Source organism: Cibotium barometz, chromosome 10 (assembly GCF_041138505.1).
Source record: "Cibotium barometz isolate CiBa-2024 chromosome 10, ASM4113850v1, whole genome shotgun sequence".
Taxonomy (NCBI): Eukaryota; Viridiplantae; Streptophyta; class Polypodiopsida; order Cyatheales; family Cibotiaceae; genus Cibotium; species Cibotium barometz.
The window spans coordinates 34,811,209-34,830,478 of NC_141055.1; the positions used below are offsets into that span (position 1 = coordinate 34,811,209).

Consider the following 19,270-nt stretch of genomic DNA (forward strand, 5'->3'; position numbering starts at 1 on the left):
GTATCAACTCAGGGCACCTATTGATGTCAGTCTTAAGGACATCGAGCTTGATGCATCGAGGGATTTCTTGCGAGATATGTAGGAAATTCTGACCGAAGCTCGGGATTCTATCAGGAGTGCTCATGATAGGGCACGGTTTTATGCTGATAAGGGACGCTCATCTCGGTTTTTTGAACCAGGAGCGTTGGTTTATTTTAATGTTCTTAAAGATTTTCAGACTTTGTCAATGGGAAAATGCTCGAATTTATCTCCTAGATATTGTGGTCCATTTCGAGTTATATATCGGATTGGCACGGTTGCGTATGAACTAAAACTATCTCCAATTGTTAGAGTTCATCCAGTCTTTCATATCGATAGATTGAAAGGGAAACTGGGAGGTGAGGATGACACAGTTACTCCTCAAGAACTCGTTGAAGTTGATGAATTATCCTATGTTCCACATGAACCTGATATGGTACTTGAATTCAGGGAAAGGAAACTTTGTAGTTGACTAATCCCTGAGGTTAAAATAAGGTGGAAAGATAGGGAAATTGAGAATTCGACTTGGGAGTCGGTTGAGATTGTTCAGCGCAGTTCTTCTTCTTTTCATTGCAAGAGTGCAATGTTTTGAGAGAGGGGAAGTATGTTATATGTACATTATGTGTGCTATATTATATACACATTATGTGTGCATATACTAGGAGGCTAACCCACATTAGGCTTGTGAGCATGGGAGCATGGGAACAAGCTCTAGTGGAGCATGGGTTAGGACTAACCTTAAGGTTTAAGGTTAGGGTCAGGCATCCAAGGGTCACACATGAGGAATGGAAAGTCAAGAGTCACTTGAGGGCCCTCCTATATAATAGGGGCATGGGGCAAGGGGGCTTGGAGGTTTGGGCTCCATGAGGCCAAGGCTATGTTATGCTCTCTTTGTAGAGGTTCATATCTACTCACCTACCATTTCACACTATAGCTATATGCTATTGGATTGTGTTATACCTCTTGATGGTATGGGACATCAAGGTAGAGGTATGATGTATTTCATTCATTATTCATGTGTGCATCCCTTGGGCTCGGGGGTGGTTGGGTGGTTGAGTTTATGCCTGATTTATGCATAACAATTGGGTGGTTGGGTGGTTGGGTGGTTGAGTTTATGCCTGATTTATGCATAACAATTATCTAGAGAGATCTTAGGGTTTTAACACCCTTATTTGGACATTTGACAATTCTATGCAGGCCTTAACAATGGTAACATTGAATGGGTTTTCGTCACATAGGTGTTGTGGCCATTGTTCCTCTTACTAGTGGGCCAAATTGATAGTAAACTGGAACAAGTTCAAAAGATTCCTCTTGTACCCAATGGTAGCTCAATTTAGGCGACTCTAGGTACTCAAATTGTTCTCCTTCATGCTGCTCAAAGTCCTATTCCTCTTTTAGTCTAACTTGGTGCATAGGGGGGCACTGGTGGAATTGGTGGTTGGGGTGGTAATACAAGGGGTGGAATGTGTGCTTCTCAAAGACAAATCAATCCTCTTTGTTGTGGTATTGGTGCTTCTTGGACTACACGGTTAGGGGTTTGTTGCACTAGCTGAGGTGTAGGTAGTGATAATGGTAGTCTCAAGGGAGGCAATCACCTTTGTCTAGGTTGTTGTGATTGTAGGTTTCCTTGGTAGTAGCAAACGAAAAGTTTCGTGGTTACCACACCGTTAATAATGAGCGCATTACAACTGTGTTCTAGCTCTCAAATGTGGACACTCTGTGCCGGAATGATTGTTCTTGCAAATTGGGCACCAAACTAATTCTCTTCTAGGATGCAAGTGCTATTTTCCTATGGGTTCATGCACATTATTTTCTTTGAGTCCTTTTAGCAATTAATTACTAAGCTCATCAACCGTCATTGTACTCACTAACCTATCTGTGGATATCCTAAGGCTAGTGTCTTCTAATTTACTGCCATTGGTTGAAATAGAATGAGTAGTGGAATTAGTTCCTTGTTCCTCAGCCTCTTTCATGTTATCGTCCATTTTTATTACCAATTTACAACATTCATTGAAAGTCGAGGGATTCTTTAAGACTAAATAGTCATGAAGTTTTTCGTAACAAATTCCCAGTTGTTGATCATCGCTCATCAACCAGTCACTTGAGAGTTCAGGTGTGTTGTGGGTGATATGTAATCTCGAATAGATTCTCCTTTGTTTTGTTAGAGATTATCGAGTTGCATTGAAGCACTCTACTTTGCACCACTTCAAGTAAATCCAGGAATGAATAGTGTTTTGAGTGTGTTGAAGTCAACCTTCTCCTCAGGTTTTAACCCACGATACCATTGTCCCACTCTTCCGTCTAGAGTTAAACTAAACACACAAATTTTAGTAACATTATTGACTTCCCCGTAGGTTTCACATACTTGCTCGAAAGGTGTTGATGGGATCACCATGCACCGGCTTAACTTATGCTGCTCTTGGTTCTCTGACTATTACAAGCTCTTGTGTAACCCCCCTTCCCATTTCTCTCGCCATGCCTAAAAGGTCCACATGCGTTGTGTTCAATGGTGTAGCTACAAGAGGGAGTGTGTATGGATAGTATCCATGAGGTCGGGCAACATGTCCGGTAGGGTTACCGACTACTGGTCTAGCATGTGCTTGTAGAGTTTATCTTGTTGGTTGTATAATTGGAACAAAGGGTGGTAGGGGAATGTGAGGTGCTAGTCCTCGACCACCTCTTCCACATGAGGTGGCACGGTGTTTGGGCCTCTAAACGACATTTACCATGGGAAGTCTCACAAGTGCCAATGGTACTGTGAGAGTTGGGTTTCTAATTTCTCTCCGTGTTTCTTCAGCTTGGATGGCTTACATGTGGGCATTGACCTTCGCTAAGAATTTCGGGCTTTCATCAAACTCTTCAAGATCCTTCATTGAGAAGATTGGGTGATTCAAGTCTTGTTCTTCCCCATCTTGAGGCGGTGGGTCACTGGCCACTGTATGCTCATGAGAAATGTGGTCTTTAGGTTCTTCTAGGTCTTGAACATAGTCTTGTCCTTCTTTCTCATTTACTAGGGCAAGAGGTGGGACATATGTTTTATTCTCTTGTTGTGAAATTGGGACAATTGGTACTCCTAGTTGCTGTAGCAGTTGCAAGTACCCAACGGTTGTGCCTTGAAGCCCGAATTAATTTTATAGCATAGATGCGGATGTAAGCTCTCTCAGTAAAGAGGAGGGGTTGGGGATTTCTGTATTTTTGTTGAGATATCTGTGGGGATTTCTCGGTACGAGTGTGAGCTAGCCATTCCCATTCCTCTTCATCATCGTACTCCTCATTATAATAGCTTTCAGGCTCTTGGGTCACTCTTTTCGAGGAGGGACCAGCTGTTGGAGTGTGAACCCCCATTGGATTTACAGTGTCTGGATCCATATTAAACCGAACCATTCTTATGTGTCTGAATAGTAGAAAGGCTGGACCGGTTTCAAGGTCAAGAGATTGAGGTACAGCTTCTTCTACCCTTGGCAATCTCTGTCGAACAAGCCTATAGCATAATTTACAACTGTGTTCGAATGTGCTGAAGAGGTACGTGACCCCTCACGTGCAATTTCTTTCTGCCTTAGATCCATTGTGTCTTTGCTAGTGGTTGTGTCTGAGGCATCCGCCAATGATGTGTACTTAATTGAGTGTCATTGGAGCTTCTTGATCCTCCCTGGCTTGGTTGGTAAGAAGACTCAGGGTGGTTTGAGGCATTATCATCAAGATATTCTTTATCACTACCCAAAATTCATCTGGATCTCAAGTGCATGAATTTTGTACTATGGCTAGGCCAATGCTAAGAGCATGATGTTATGGTCTATTCATAGCTACCGTGATGTGCAACTGTTCTTAGCTTATAGTCTCGGGTGTCGCCCTTAGGACTTGACAAAATAAAAGTGCACGATGTTGTTGTTCTATTTTGTTTAATCCACTCAAGAGTACAATTCAACACGTATTAATCACTCAGAGATTGATCACATAAGCGGGATCGTAAAGCTAGGGCAAAGCATACAAATTCGTATAAGACGAATGTGCCAACGCTCGCGTACTTGCTCGGATTTCTGTGTAGGGTGAAGTACAGTGCACTCATGCGTGTCTATTGCATGTGTTGGTGGGTGATGCAAGTGAGTGAATGTGTGTAAAAGTGTGTACATATGCATGTAATGATGTGTTTGCTTCATCTATGCATGCCATGGGTTAAGAAATTTATATAGGCGCACACGAGGGTGTACTGAAGCCCAATATGTGATGACCATGATATAACGCGAGAGGGTAGAAATGAGTAGGATTTTTTTTAAAAAAATATTTTTTTTAAAAATATTTTTAAAAATTTATATATATATATAGAGTTCACTTTTTTAATTTTTTTGTGAGATTTTTTTAAATGGATTAACTAAATTTTAGAATTAATTAATTATTTATTTAAGACTTTATTAATTATTTTTTTGTTAAATTTTTAGATTATTATTATTAGTATTTCAATCAATAAATTAACAAAATTAGTTAGTTGATCAATAAACTTTAAGTTAATTAATAGATATTAATAAAATAGTTAATTAAAATTAGAGTTAATTGATTAATTTGAAAATAATTAAAAAATTAATATAAAAATTATATATATATATTTTTATTTATTTATTATTTTTAATCAAATAGTTGGAGAACCCTAAGCAAGATTTGAGCATTCTTGTCATTTTCTTGGAAGCAATTTGGGGATTTGGTTCTATTTTTAGTATTACTTGGCAATTAGGGATTTCCATGGTTCAATCTATGGCATTGAGATCCTTTCATGCATTTTTAATGCCCATTGGAAAGTTGTAGATGTCGTTCATAGCCATTTCCATGCTATGATATGTCACATGACATGTATGAATCATGCTATGGTTTCATGTGAGCTTATGGAATGAAGATGGATATAGTATTGCATTAATTGAATTTCAATTGAGTTTATATTGAGATTTTGTTGCAAATGCAAAGGAGGTGCTATCAATGTTTTTGCAAAAAGCACCTATGCAAGGAACTTGAGATTAGAGATGCCCAAGATACAAATTGATGTCGTGCATGCCTTTAATTGAGTCCAAGACATTACCAATGCAAAGGGAAAGTGTGGATAGCAATTGGAGATAAACTTGATTGTTTTCTGTTGCGTTGCTAAACCCTAATTCAATCCGAGAAGGTTGGGGTTGTTTTCAAGGTGTTTTCATAGCTTCATTCTACTCTCCAAGGGCTACGTTTGGAGCCCTCAAGTGCTCCATTCCAACTTTGTTTACTTCTCCAATCAACAAGTCTCTCCGCAATACAAAATGGGTGCCGAGTCAAAAATAGAGAATTAAGTTGGAAATTTGAGCATGTTGGGACAGTGCACATACTATTAGCTTCCCAACAAACAAAAGGCTCTTGAGTTTGGCATTGTTGACTTGGTTAAACAGCCATAGCTGACTAGTCAAAAAAGGGGTCAAAACAATTGATGGTTGCCGATCAAATGTGGTCAAGGCATTGACATGGATACGTAGGGCTTGTTTGGAGAATTCATCAAGCTAAAGACTTCCAAAATCGGCCTCTATTTGATCGAGATTTGGTCACGTTGGTGTTAAAGTTGACTTTTCTTTAAAAAAAAGTCAAAATAGAGAATAGTATAGGGTTGACCAAGTCAAAGGCAACTACATACGTGGATAGAGCATTGAAATACCTCTCTATAAAGCTAAAGACCATTCAATTCAGAGTTTGGGAACCCTTCCAAAAGTCTTTTGAGCAATTGAGATGATGCCGACGGCTAAACTCAATAAGGGAAACTATAAAGAAGCTCTTGAGTATGAAGTGGGCACATCGAAAGCAAGACAAGACGCAAATTAGGATGCTCAAGGAGCTATGCCAGAATAAACTAGTGGCAATGTCAATGAAGGGGTACGCCAAGAGGCAAATGTTCCACGAATACCTAAAGAAGGGGGGGACATGAACATGAACAACATGATTAATCTCATGCAAACTATGATTGAAAGGATGGACCAAAGTTTTCAGTTCATGATGGACAAGTTTAACTCTATAAGCAAGGAGTTGCATAATGGGATCTCAAGCTTGAGGCTGGATTGGACTTTTGGACGTGTAATGGAGTGAAGCTCCCTATTTTTTCTTATTTTTTAAAGGTGTTTTTTGTTGCTTTTGCATTATTTAGGTCATGAAAACGTGCATTGAACATCCCCTACATCCTTGTTTTTCTCTCTCTTGGATTAGTTTTGGTTTTATTATCAATCTCCTTACCCTCCTCTTTAAAAATTAGGTTTTCTCCTTCTTCCCTTGAACCATGTTTTTCAATTTTTTAAGCGTAAAATTATTGATGCATGTTTTTTTAGCAATAGGAGTAGGCTAGGCTAGTTCTCTCTAGGCAAAAATGGATGCAAATATTAGCCTCTAGGACCCAAAATCGTTTAAAATGACACCTTGCTACCCACAAGTAATAATTGTTGCCCAATAACTATTGCTGAAAACTATTGGTCATTAAGCCTTAATTGGATTTAGTGTTCACGAAAAATGGAGGTTTAGTGTCAGGTGAATGACAAATTTTGAAAAATAACCTTTAAATTTCAAAATAACAATTCACAAAAACCTACAAATTTTAAGGAATTTTAGTTATAATTTTGCTTAAAATCCTTTAAAATTTAGAAAAGACGTACATAAATTTGAGGTTAAGGGTTTTTTGAATTGTTAGGAAAAATGTTTTCTGCCAATACTGATCGGATTTTATTTTTTAAAATCCTTCAAGACCCATGTGTAGCCGAAACACCTCTTTCCCTTAAAGGAGTTTAATTCATGGCAAATATCCCTTGGTAGGCCAGATGTATCATGTTATGGGAATGAAGAGTGGTAGTTGCACCACTACCCAAGACGCAGTGCAATCATTCTAACATGCCTTAGGCCCCAATTTTGGTTGTCCACCAGGAGGCCATACAAGTTGACATTTTGACCAGTTTTTGACATTTGGCGTACCCAAGTACACTCAAACGAGAGCCTAGCCAACTCATGCAACTGAGGTTAGGCAGGGTGGTAAATTTTGCAGAGGTTTTTTCCCTACTAAAATTCATTCTAACCCTACCATAGGAGCTGACCCTAGTATCACTGGAGTATCAACCTCTGATGGATGATTAGTTTGTACTACAATATGAGCAAGGATAAGTAGATCAGTGTCAACTTGGGAGTAGGACCCCAGCCTGCCACCATAACCCCCATGGAAGAGGCCTGTGTCCCTACTACAACATCAGGCTCATCCATAACTTCCTTCCCTTAAAATCCCTATACATTCCCTACTACCCACCACCTAAAGGCTAGCATGGTATCTCCTAGTGAGGACATGACTAGAGGTCTAGCCCCATCCCCTCCTTTTAACCCAATTCCCACAGTACCCCTTTTGAGAGCACCAGAACCTACAAGACCCCAGCAATGTACGCTGCAATCCCAAGACCTAAACCTAGACCACCACTAAGATTTAGAGCATTTCTCGTCTTAAGGCCAGCATCCCCACTAGTAGCAAAAGGTGTTTTGATGCCTGAGCTTAGAGAACTAGCTACCCAACTGGGTAGAGATATGTTGATGGGTGTATCAAAATTGTTACGATGTATCACAGCCCCAGCTAGAACCCTAGAGCATAGATACCAAGTACCAGATGTGGTCAAATTGATGACCAAATATCTAGGAGAAGGTGACCCTCACTTGAACTTGGAATAGTTTCAACAAATTTTCAAGATCCTAGCACTGCCACTAGGTGTCTTCGGCTTTATCCTTGACAGCAAAGCTAACCAGAGGTATAGGTCCCTCTGGCTAGTCATCAATAGAGACACATTTTCCCATAGAAAGGAAGATTTTAAGAAAGGCTTTTCCTCGACTGGTCCAAAACATAGCCCAGCCATCCAACTACCCAACATAAGGCAGAATGACCTAAGTATCTGTGACTACATAGCCTGAATCAAGTACTTAGACTAGCGTTGTGACATCGAGGATTACATAGCTCCTAAGTAGCTCAAGGAGCATTTTTTCCTTGGATTGGTGGACCGAAGCCTACATGACATGCTTCTCATGCAAGATCTTTGAATCTTTGAGGAAGCAAGCAGCAGTGCCACAATCACCCTAGATGAGAATCAAATGAACAAGAACATAGGTAGGCTCAACACTAGTTTCGACCATGTGATTACTTTGAAGGAAGATCTTACAAAGAACCCTGCCTTCCTTAGCACCCTAGCCAAGTTGATGTGGCTCTTGTGCATGCAAGAGAAGCAAGGCAATGATACAACCCAAACGGGATAGAGTTTAGTGTGCAAATTGTAAGCAAGGTCACAAAGCCTAGTGTGGCTATTGTGGGTGCTTCACAAATCACGACACGACCAGTTGTGTACTATCAAGCTCCTTGGATCTATCATCAATGCTAGAGGGTAGGAAATACAATGTTTTTAGAGGACAGTTTTGAAGCTAGAGGCATCTTGTATTGCATTTTCTACCACAAAGTGATCTTGTATATAGTTGTTTTCTTAATTTTTTTTGGAGTAGCAATGTTCTTCCAAGTGCCCAGTCCTTCCACAAGCATTATAAATTCTTTTTGTCTTATTTTTTAAATGATCATCTGCAAATATGATCATCTGCAAAGATGTGACCAATCTTGCCACAATGATGTGAGCCTTAAACTCGTTATTTTGAGCCACCATTTTGTCAGATTCTTCTTTGTCCAATCTAATCTATAAAACTGCATCAAAAGGTTAATCTTGGAGCTCTTGCTTTCACTTCCAAAGACTTTGTTGAGTTCCTCCCATGCCTTCTTGCAATCTTTTACCCTAAAATGTTTGGTGTGTAGCGAGAGTTCAGGTGTTTTATGGGTGATATGTAATCTTGAATAGATTCTCCTTTGTTTTGTTAGAGATTATCGAGTTGCATTGAAGCACTCTACTTTGCACCACTTCAAGTAGATCTAGGAATGAATAATGTTTTGAGTGTGTTGAAGTCAACCTTCTCCTCAGGTTTTAACCCACGATACCATTGTCCCACTCTTCCGTCTAGAGTTAAACTAAACGCACAAATTTTAGTAACATTATTGACTTCTCCGTAGCTTTCACATACTTGCTCGAAAGGTGTTGATGGGATCACCATGCACCGGCTGTTGCTCTTAGTTTTCTTACTATTACAAGCTCTTGTGTAACCCCCCTTCCCATTTCTCTCGCCATGCCTAAAAGGTCCACATGCTCTGTGTCCAAATGGTGTAGATACAAGAGGGAGTGTGTATAGATAGTATCCATGAGGTGGGGCAACATGTCCGGTAGGGTTACCGACTACTGGTCTAGCATGTGCTTGTAGAGTTTATCTTGTTGGTTGTATAATTGGAACAAAAGGGTGCTAGGGGAATGTGAGGTGCTAGTCCTCGACCACCTCTTCCACATGAGGTGGCACAGTGTTTGGGCCTCTAAACGACATTTACCATGGGAAGTCTCACAAGTGCCAATGGTACTGTGAGAGTTGGGTTTCTAATTTCTCTCCGCGTTTCTTCAGCTTGGATGGCTTACATGTGGGCATTGACCTTCGCTAAGAATTTCGGGCTTTCATCAAACTCTTCAAGATCCTTCATTGAAAAGATTGGGTGATTCAAGTCTTGTTCTTCCTCCCCATCTTGAGGCGGTGGGTCACTGGCCACCACTGTATGCTCATGAGAAATGTGGTCTTCAGGTTCTTCTAGGTCTTGAACATAGTCGTGTACTTCTTTCTCATTTACTAGGGCAAGAGGTGGGACATATGTTTTATTCTCTTGTTGTGAAATTGGGGCAATTGGTACTCCTGGTTGCTGTAGCAGTTGCGAGTACCCAACGGTTGTGCCTTGAAGCCCGAATTAATTGCATAGCATAGATGCGGATGTAAGCTCTCTCAGTAAAGAGGAGGGGTTGGGGATTTCTGTATTTTTGTTGAGATGTCTGTGGGGACTTCGCGGTACAAGTGTGAGCTAGCCATTCCCATTCCTCTTCATCGTACTCCTCATTATAATAGCTTTCAGGCTCTTGGGTCACTCTTTTCGAGGAGGGACTAGATGTTGGGGTGCGAACCCCATTAGATTTGCAGTGTTTGGATCCATAGTGAACCGAACCATTCTTATGTGTCTGAATGGTAGAAAGGGTGGACCGGTTTCAAGGTCAAGAGATTGAGGTACAGCTTCTTCTAACCTTGGCAATCTCCGCCGAACAAGCCTATAGCATAGTTTACAACTGTGTTTGAATGTGCTGAAGAGGTACGTGACCCCTCACGTGCAGTTTCTTTCTGCCTTGGATCCATTGAGTCTTCGCTAGTGGTAGTGTCTGAGGCATCCGAAGGTTTGCCAATGATGAGTACTTAATTGAGTGTCATTGGAGCTTCGTGATCCCTGGTTTGGTTGTTGGTAAGAAGACTCAGGGTGGTTTGAGGCATTATCGTCAAGATATTCTTTATCACTACCCAAAATTTGTCTGGATCTCAAGTGCATGAATTTCCTACTATGGCTAGGCCAATGCTAAGAGCATGATGTTATGGCCTATTCATAGTAGCTACCGTGATGTGTGCAATTGTTCTTAGCTTATAGTCTCGGCGGGTGTCACCCTTAGAATTTGACAAAATAAAAGTGCACGATGTTGTTTTATTTTGTTTAATCCACTCAAGAGTACAATTCAACACATATTAATCACTCAAAGATTGATCACATAAGCGGGATCGTAAAGCTGGCGCAAAGCATACAAATTCGTATAAGACGAATGTGCCGACGCTCACGTACTTGCTTGGATTTGTGTGTGTGGTGAAGTACAGTGCACTCATGCGTGTCTATTGCGTGTGTGTTGGTGGGTGATGCAAGTGAGTGAATGTGTGTAAAAGTGTGTACATATGCATGTAAGGATGTGTTTGCTTCATCTATGCATGCCATGGGTTAAGAAATTTATATAGGCGCACACGAGGGTGCAATGAAGCCCAATATGTGGTGACCATGATATAACGCGAGAGGGTAGAAATGAGTGGTAGGATTTTCTTAAAAATATTATATATATATATATAGAGTTTATTTTTTAATTTTTTCTGTGAGATTTTTTAAATGGATTAACTAAATTTTTGAATTGATTAATTAATTATTTAAGACTTTAATAATTAATCATTTGTTAAATTTTTAGATTATTATTATTAGTATTTCAATCAATAAATTAACAAAATTAGTTAGTTGATCAATAAACTTTAAGTTAATTAATAAATATTAGTAAAATAATTAATTAAAATTAGAGTTAATTGATTAATTTCAAAATAACTAAAAAAATTAATATAAATAATATGTATATAATTAATTAAGATGAATAATAAAAACATAAGTTAACTATTAATTAGTATAATAACTTATATAATTATATTTTTAATTAGTATAATAAATTAATTATTTTATTAACTATTTGATAATCAAATAGTTAATAAAATAATTAATTTATTATACTAATTAAAAATATAATTATATAAGTTATTATACTAATTAATAGTTAACTTATGTTTTTATTATTCATCTTAATTAATTATATTAATTAACTAATAGTTAATAAAATAATTAATTTATTATACTAATTAAAAATATAATTATATAAGTTATTATACTAATTAATAGTTAACTTATGTTTTTATTAATCATCTTAATTAATTATATTAATTAACTAATAATTATATGTGTGTGTGTGTGGTGTGCAAGTGGAGCAGGTGGATGTAGGGGAGTTAGGCGGGTAGTAGCATGGGAAGGAGCTATGGGCGCGCACAGCAGGCAACGCAAGCGATGTCGATCAGGTATGGTTTTTTTGTTTTATTTAACTAATCTCCACTTTGCAAGTCGCATGGTGTAGCGGCACTGTGTGTGTGTGTGTGTGTGTGTGTGTGTGTGTGTGTGTGTGTGAGAGAGAGAGAGAGAGAGAGAGAGAGAGAGAGAGAGAGAGAGAGAATAAAAAAGAAAAGAAAAGAAAGGTTTGTGTTGCTAGGACCTCATGTGTAATAGTGCAGTTTTGTTAGCATTTGCTTCATTGTCATCTCTCCATTCTTGTCTTTCCGTTGTGACACCAAAGAGCCCCTTGTGAATGGATGAACTAGAGAGAGCTCCACTCATATATATAGATACAAGAAGAGTCCATAGAACCTATTGCTAACCTAGCTAATCAATGAAAAAATGTTGAAGCACAAGAATAGCCTAGCTAATCAATGATGTAGAGGCACAAGACTTCACTCACCTACATGTAAAAGGTTCCATCCTAGATAGGAAGGAGTGTGTGCAAAGGCTACCCTTGGAGGGGCCCTTAAATTCACTAGGAGATGCTAAGCCTAAGGCAAAGGCAAAGGCAGACCAGTAATGAGTAAGGCATCATATAAAGTCCTACTTTGACTTTAAAAAAAGGTTTCTTGTGAACATGAAAGGCCCTCTAAAGGGAAACGTTTCAATGTGAACTTGTGAAGGTTGACACCAGCTCCACCATCCAAGATTGTGGTGACTTGATTGTCCTTAAAGATTTGGGTAGAACGGCATTAGATTTAGCTCCCTCGAAGTAATGCCCAACCTTACTCAACCCTAGCAATCTCAGGCTTTGCCTTAGGTGATGTAGATGCTTGTGAAGTTGAGTCATCATAAAACGCCTCGTGCTTGGCTACACGCAATCGCAATCTTCCTTCCATCCAGTCTCTAAAATCCTCCCACAAGTGGATGTTTCCTTGGAATAAGGTTCCGATCTCTACGATCCTCCCACAAGCGGATGTTCCCTTGAAATAAGGTTCTGATCGAGATCTAGATATGGTTGGATAGAAATTTTGTTAGGCTTGTTATGTCCCTGGTTCTATAATTGTGTTCACTCAATAGGGGACCAGGGCGAGCAATGGTGTACGAAATCTAAATAGGCTCTTTCCTTGGGGGAAATTTTACAATTTCTTGCATTTCTATATCAACTAGAAACTCATCCCCAATTACTTGTGAAAATAGGGTGTGTTGATCCATTGATAACTCATCATTCTCTTTTTCTTTGTCCTCGTCAGCTTCTGCACTGACAACATTTGGTGGTGGTTCTACTGGTTCTTGAAATAAATCTAGGAGAGGAGCTTCCTCAATAGAAGACTCTAGAGGAGTGGTAATGTTTGGCTCATGAGTCAAGGTTTGATTAGGCGGGGTTGGTGAGGGTATGAAAGTAGGATAATGTTGAACTTGCTCAAGCACTAGTTCCATCGCTTGTTAGAGTTGATGGACAAGTTCTTGGGCTTGTTCAATACGCTCTTTTTATAAAATGGGATTAGGATAATCAAGTTTTCCTTTGAGCTTGTTTGGGGTCGTTCTTTGATCAAGCAAGGTTTTGGCTTTTTTTTGAGAAGCTAGCCTGATGCAGCATCAGAGTCTTCTGAGCCACTTTAAACTGACCTCTTCCTGGCCTTCACCTAAGGTTTTAGCTGCACGCTTTCGAGCATTCCTCGTGGTTTTGGGTTGGTTATGGGGGTAGAGGTTTCTTTGTTTTTGTTATTGGGTTAAGCACCAGCTTTCGTTAATTTTCCTTTATTTCCCTTATTCTTCGCTTCTTGTAGACTTGTCATTACATTGAGTGGAACAATGTGAATCATGGCATTGCTAACACTTAGCAAGTTAAGGCTAGTGGAGGGGGTTAGCTCACTTGTAAGTACAAAATAAGTGCCTTGAGTGGGAAGTCTTTGAACAAATGAGGTACTCCACACTCATTACAAGTAGCTATAGGTGCTAATGGATTTGATTGTTGAAGTCGGGCTTGTGGCGTAGGTGGATTAGCTATGGGCATTCCCTTATTTGGACGTTCGACAATTCTATGCAGGCCTTAACAATGGTAACATTGAATGGGTTTTCGTCGCACAGGTGTTGTGGCCATTGTTCCTCTTACTATTAGTGGGCCAAATTGATAGTAGACTGGAACAAGTTCAAAAGATTCCTCTTGTACCCACCAGTAGTAGCTCAATTTAGGCGACTCTAGGTACTCAAATTGTTCTCCTTCATGCTACTCAAAGTCCTATTCCTCTTTTGAGGGTGTAGTATATATATATATATATTGAGTTCATTTTTTATTTTTTTTGGTGAGATTTTTTTTAAATGGATTAACTAAATTTTAGAATTAATTAATTATTTATTTAAGACTTTAATAATTAATCATTTGTTAAATTTTTAGATTATTATTATTAGTATTTCAATCTATAAATTAACAAAATTAGTTAGTTGATCAATAAACTTTAAGTTAATTAATAAATATTAATAAAATAATTAATTAAAAATTAGAGTTAATTGATTAATTTAAAAATAATTAATATAATTATTATGTATATATATTATTTATTTTTATTATTTTTAATAAGATAGTTAATAAAATTTTATAAATTAACTAATCTATTTTATACTTTTTTAAAATAATTAAAACTAATTAACCCATTAATATCTTAATGAATTAATTAATTAAAAATATTTAATTAATTTATTATATTAATTAAAAATATAATAATATTAATTATTATACTAATTAATATTTAACTTATGTTTTTATTATCGATCTTAATTAATTATATTAATTAACTAATAATTATATATGTGTGTGTGTGTGGTGTGCAGGTGGAGCAGGTAGGTGGATGCAGGGGAGTTAGGCGGGCAGTAGCGTGGGAAGGAGCTGTGGTGGGCGCGCACAGCATGCAACGTAAGCGATGCCGGTCAGGTACGGTTTTTTTGTTTTATTTAACTAATCTCCTTTTTGCAGGTCGCATGGTGCAGCGGCACTGTGTGTGTGTGTGTGTGTGTGAGAGAGAGAGAGAGAGAGAGAGAGAGTATAAAAGAAAAGAAAAGAAAGGTTTGTGTTGCTAGGACCTCATTGCATCTCTCCATTCTCGTCTTTCCGTTTGTGACACCAAAGAGCCCCTTGCGAATGGATGAACTAGAGAGAGCTCCACTCATATATATATATATATATATATATATATAGATACAAGAAGAGTCCATAAAACCTATTGGTAACCGAGCTAATCAATGAAAGAGAGAAAATGTTGAAGCACAAGAATAGCCTAGCTAATCAATGATGTAGGGGCACAAGACTAGCCTCCCTCACTCACGTACATATAAAAAGGTTCCATCCTAGATAGGAAGGAGTGTGTGCAAAGGCTACCCTTGGAGGGGCCCTTAAATTCACTAGGAGATGCTAAGCCTAAGGCAAAGCCAAAGGCAGCCCAGTAATGAGTAAGGCATCATATAAAGTCCTACTTTGACTTTAAAAAAACGTTTCTTGTGAACATGAAAGGCCCTCTAAAGGGAAACGTTTCAATGTGAAGGTTTGAATTGTTGATGCATGTTTGACGGATGCATGTTTTTTTTAGCACGTGCATCAAAATTTTGGACTTTTCCCATGGGATGGGAGAGTGACATATAAAATCGCACACGCTTCACCATAGCCACACAGCCATGCTCACTTCTGTTTCCTACGCTCTCTTCTTCCCCTTTATAGCCATACCCACTCTGCTTTCTCCTCTTCCTCTATGCTCCGCCATAGCCACAGGCATTGTTGAGCTCTCTTTGCTTCTTACTGCGCCTTAATTTTCATAGCCTCAGCTTCGCGCTTTCTCTCCTTTTTACAGGCCCCTTTTTCTTCACCATCGCCATGGCAGGGTTGGCTAAGTCATGGCGCTCCTCTGTGCACCGCCTCAACCACAGTGTGGAGAAAAGTTTCATCGGCCGCTACTTCAAGGTCGCCGAGCGTAAGACATGTTTCACGCGGGAGCTCCGCGCGGGAACGGCCACTTTCCTCACCATGGCTTACATCCTAGCAGTGAACGCCAGCATCCTCACAGACTCTGGCGGCACTTGTAGTGTTTCCGATTGCACCCCTACTTGCAACGTCCCCTCCATAGCCGCCTCTAACTGCCAAGGTACGCTCTCTAATGGAACCTCATTAGAGCTAGTTAACCCTGGCTCAGAGTGCAAATTTGACCCAGTTAACCCAGGCTATCAATCATGCTTAGATCGTATTAAGAAGGACCTGATTGTAGCTACCGTGGCTTCTTCCCTTGTGGGCTGTGTCATCATGGGTGCTTTTGCTAATCTCCCCCTGGCCCTTGCCCCTGGCATGGGCACCAATTCTTACTTTGCTTACACTGTTGTTGGTTACCATGGCTCTGGTAATATCTCATACCAAACCGCCCTAGCTGCTGTCTTCATAGAAGGCATCTTGTTCTTAATCATCGCTGCCGTCGGCTTGCGAGCAAAATTAGCTAAAGCCATCCCTAAGCCCATCAGAAACTCCACCGCCGCAGGAATCGGGTTCTACTTGGCCTTCATTGGGCTTCAATCCAGTGAGGGTATCGGCCTTGTCGGCTTTAGCTCCTCTACCCTTCTCACCCTTGCAGCTTGTCCTAGTATGGTCTCTGTAGCTCCTGTTACCACCATCAATGGCACCACACAGCTCATTGCAGGCGGCACTGTCTCAGATGCTGAACTATGCCTCAACCACCGCATGGAGAGTGCCACTTTCTGGCTCGGGGTCGTCGGTTTTGTCATCATCAGCTATGCCCTTATCAAGAACATCAAGGGAGCCATGATCTATGGCATTGTCTTTGTTACAGCAGTATCATGGTTCAGAGGCACTAAGGTCACCTACTTCCCTTACACTTCTGATGGGGATGCATTATTTGATTACTTCAAGAAGGTAGTGGATGTGCACAAAATTGAGAAAACAGCAGGGGCCCTAAGCTTTAAGCATTTTAATCAAGGACAAGTATGGGTAGCCCTCATCACATTCTTGTATGTGGACATACTAGACACAACAGGTACCCTCTACTCAATGGCCAAATTTGCAGGGTTTATGCAAGAGAATGGAGATTTTGAAGGGCAGTATTTTGCATTCATGAGTGATGCAACTGCTATCATAATAGGCTCTACACTTGGCACTTCACCGGTAACTACGTTTATTGAGTCTTCTACAGGGATCAAAGAAGGGGGCAGAACGGGCTTGACTGCCATCACTGTGGCTTTCTATTTCTTCTTATCATTTTTCTTCACTCCATTGTTGGCGTCTATCCCAGCATGGGCGATCGGGCCCCCGCTTATCCTCGTGGGCGCTCTCATGATGAAATCGGTGTTGGAAATCAATTGGGAGAATATGAGAGAAGCAATTCCGGCCTTCATTACCATCATCCTCATGCCATTGACATACTCCATTTCTTATGGGTTGATCGGGGGTATTGGGACCTATATTGCTATTAATCTCTATGATTGGGCGATTTTGGGGTACCTCAAGTTAAGGCACTATGGGAGAACATCATACATGGAGGAAGACATCGAAGCACACGACAATGAGGTTGAGATGCAAGCAGATAGTGAACACAGAAAGCAACTCAATGGGGCTGATTTGATTGTTGAATCGGGGTAAAAAATGACTTGTTTACCCGTGTTTGAATTGGTATCAGTGACAGTATCTCTATCCATTGACTGAAGTGGGATAAATGTTGGGTAGCAGCAATAGTTGGGTCCCCAACCCTTTCATTGGGGGTCATTTTGCATTGAAGTATCATGGTCACTCATGTACAGAGATGCCAAATGGGTTTAATTTATGCACACACTACCAATTTTTTTCCAGCATGCCACATCGCGAGAATACAAAGCATGGTGGATTCTCTATTTACAGTAACTAAAAATACACAGAAGTGTCACTCTTTGTGGCATTATGTGGGTCCTTGGATGTGACCTTGTAAGATTGTACCTCTATGCTTCACTACACATGTAGGAAATTCTATGCCTAATTGACACTCTCAAGCTCATACACATCCAATATATTATGCATAATGGAGCCTGTGCTTCTGTCAAGATACTTGGACATTCTTCCATGGTGGTTATTAGCTTTTACATATGTTATGTCATGTGAATTCTAGAAAGAGATCTAAAACATATTTTTAATAGTGGATAGTAGATAATGGATAGTTGTTTTATCTAGCACATGAAGAAGGATAGGGGTGAGTGTAAATAATTAACCCTAAAGGGAAGGGAGTGTGAAGACAAGGACATTTTGGAGTAAAAGTCAAGTGATCAATTTTTGCTTCAATGTATAGCTTTGACAAAAACTTAATTTGCAAGCTTTCACATATAAGAGGAGGGACATGTTGCAATAGAAGTCATGAGATGCCCTTTCCTTTTGAACTTGTTGATGTAAATCTTTGACAATTTTGGCAACTCAATTCTCAACAGAAACCCATTTCCAAAATGAAGTCTAAAAAGCTAGTCACAATGACAATGATGCCTCCTGCTCTGCAAGGCAGATAAATTTAAACCTTGGTACAGATGATGATAGCACACTAAATATGTGGCATGATCAATATCATAAATCTCTAGCTTTAAATATCTATATTTCTCAAATAAACAAATTGAACGTAAACATATATGATGCCATTAGTATTTTTTTTTAAATCATTTCCACTGTGACGGTCACAAACCTTGAATTTTGGTAATATTTGAAATATTGAGGAATTTTCAAGGTTTTTTTATCACTAAAATCTCTTAGATTTAAAAAAAAATCAAACCTTCAACCTTAGTTTTTTTTTTAAACTTTAGGAGTTGGAAACCTTCAACATTAGGTTTTTTTTAACTTCAGGAAATTATTTGCTATATAGACCTAATTCACTATATAAGAAATTATTTACTCTATAGATAAGAGATCATTTACTCTATTGTCAACTTATCTCATATGAAATTATTTGCTATTGGAAATTTTTCAGTAACTTAGCTCATGCAAAATGTCTCATGCATAACATACACTTTAAAAAGTGCACCAAATAAAAGTAATAGCATATGAAAATTGCTAATTATTAAAAAAGTTAAAAACAACAAACAATTTACAATATGGCCATGCTAAGAATAATGGAAAAAACTCCCACTTAAAATATGAAACTAAATCAATTAAAACAACTTGAATATAAAATGCGCATCCATCAATAATCCAAAAACATGTATTGTTCTATTTTTGGGTTTAATCAACAACTAAGTGTACATGATTCAAAGATAAAGGACCAATGATTGGAGTTACAAAAATTTTTGGCTTCTTCAAGAAGCCATGCTACCTAGTCATGGCACATTACTTTTGAAGTATGCTAGGAAGATCTATGCCATCCACATGGCATTGTAGGTGATTTTATGCCAAGCATCATCCCAAGTTGGTGTTTCATAATCGTTGATCCAACAAAGTAGGACTAACTTCAAAGTGATGCTGTTATGTATCTTAAGTAAGCAATTTCTTTATGAAAG

The 19,270-nt window shown here is 39.1% G+C and overlaps 1 pseudogene across 1 annotated transcript; it reads left to right on the forward strand.

Annotated features, from left to right (window-relative positions):
- Positions 1 to 15,450: 15,450 nt before the first annotated feature.
- LOC147634829 (adenine/guanine permease AZG1 pseudogene) lies at positions 15,451 to 17,731 on the forward strand (annotated as a pseudogene). Its single transcript, XR_015266810.1, has one exon. The product of XR_015266810.1 is annotated as an adenine/guanine permease AZG1 pseudogene (transcript).
- The last annotated feature ends 1,539 nt before the right edge of the window (positions 17,732 to 19,270 follow it).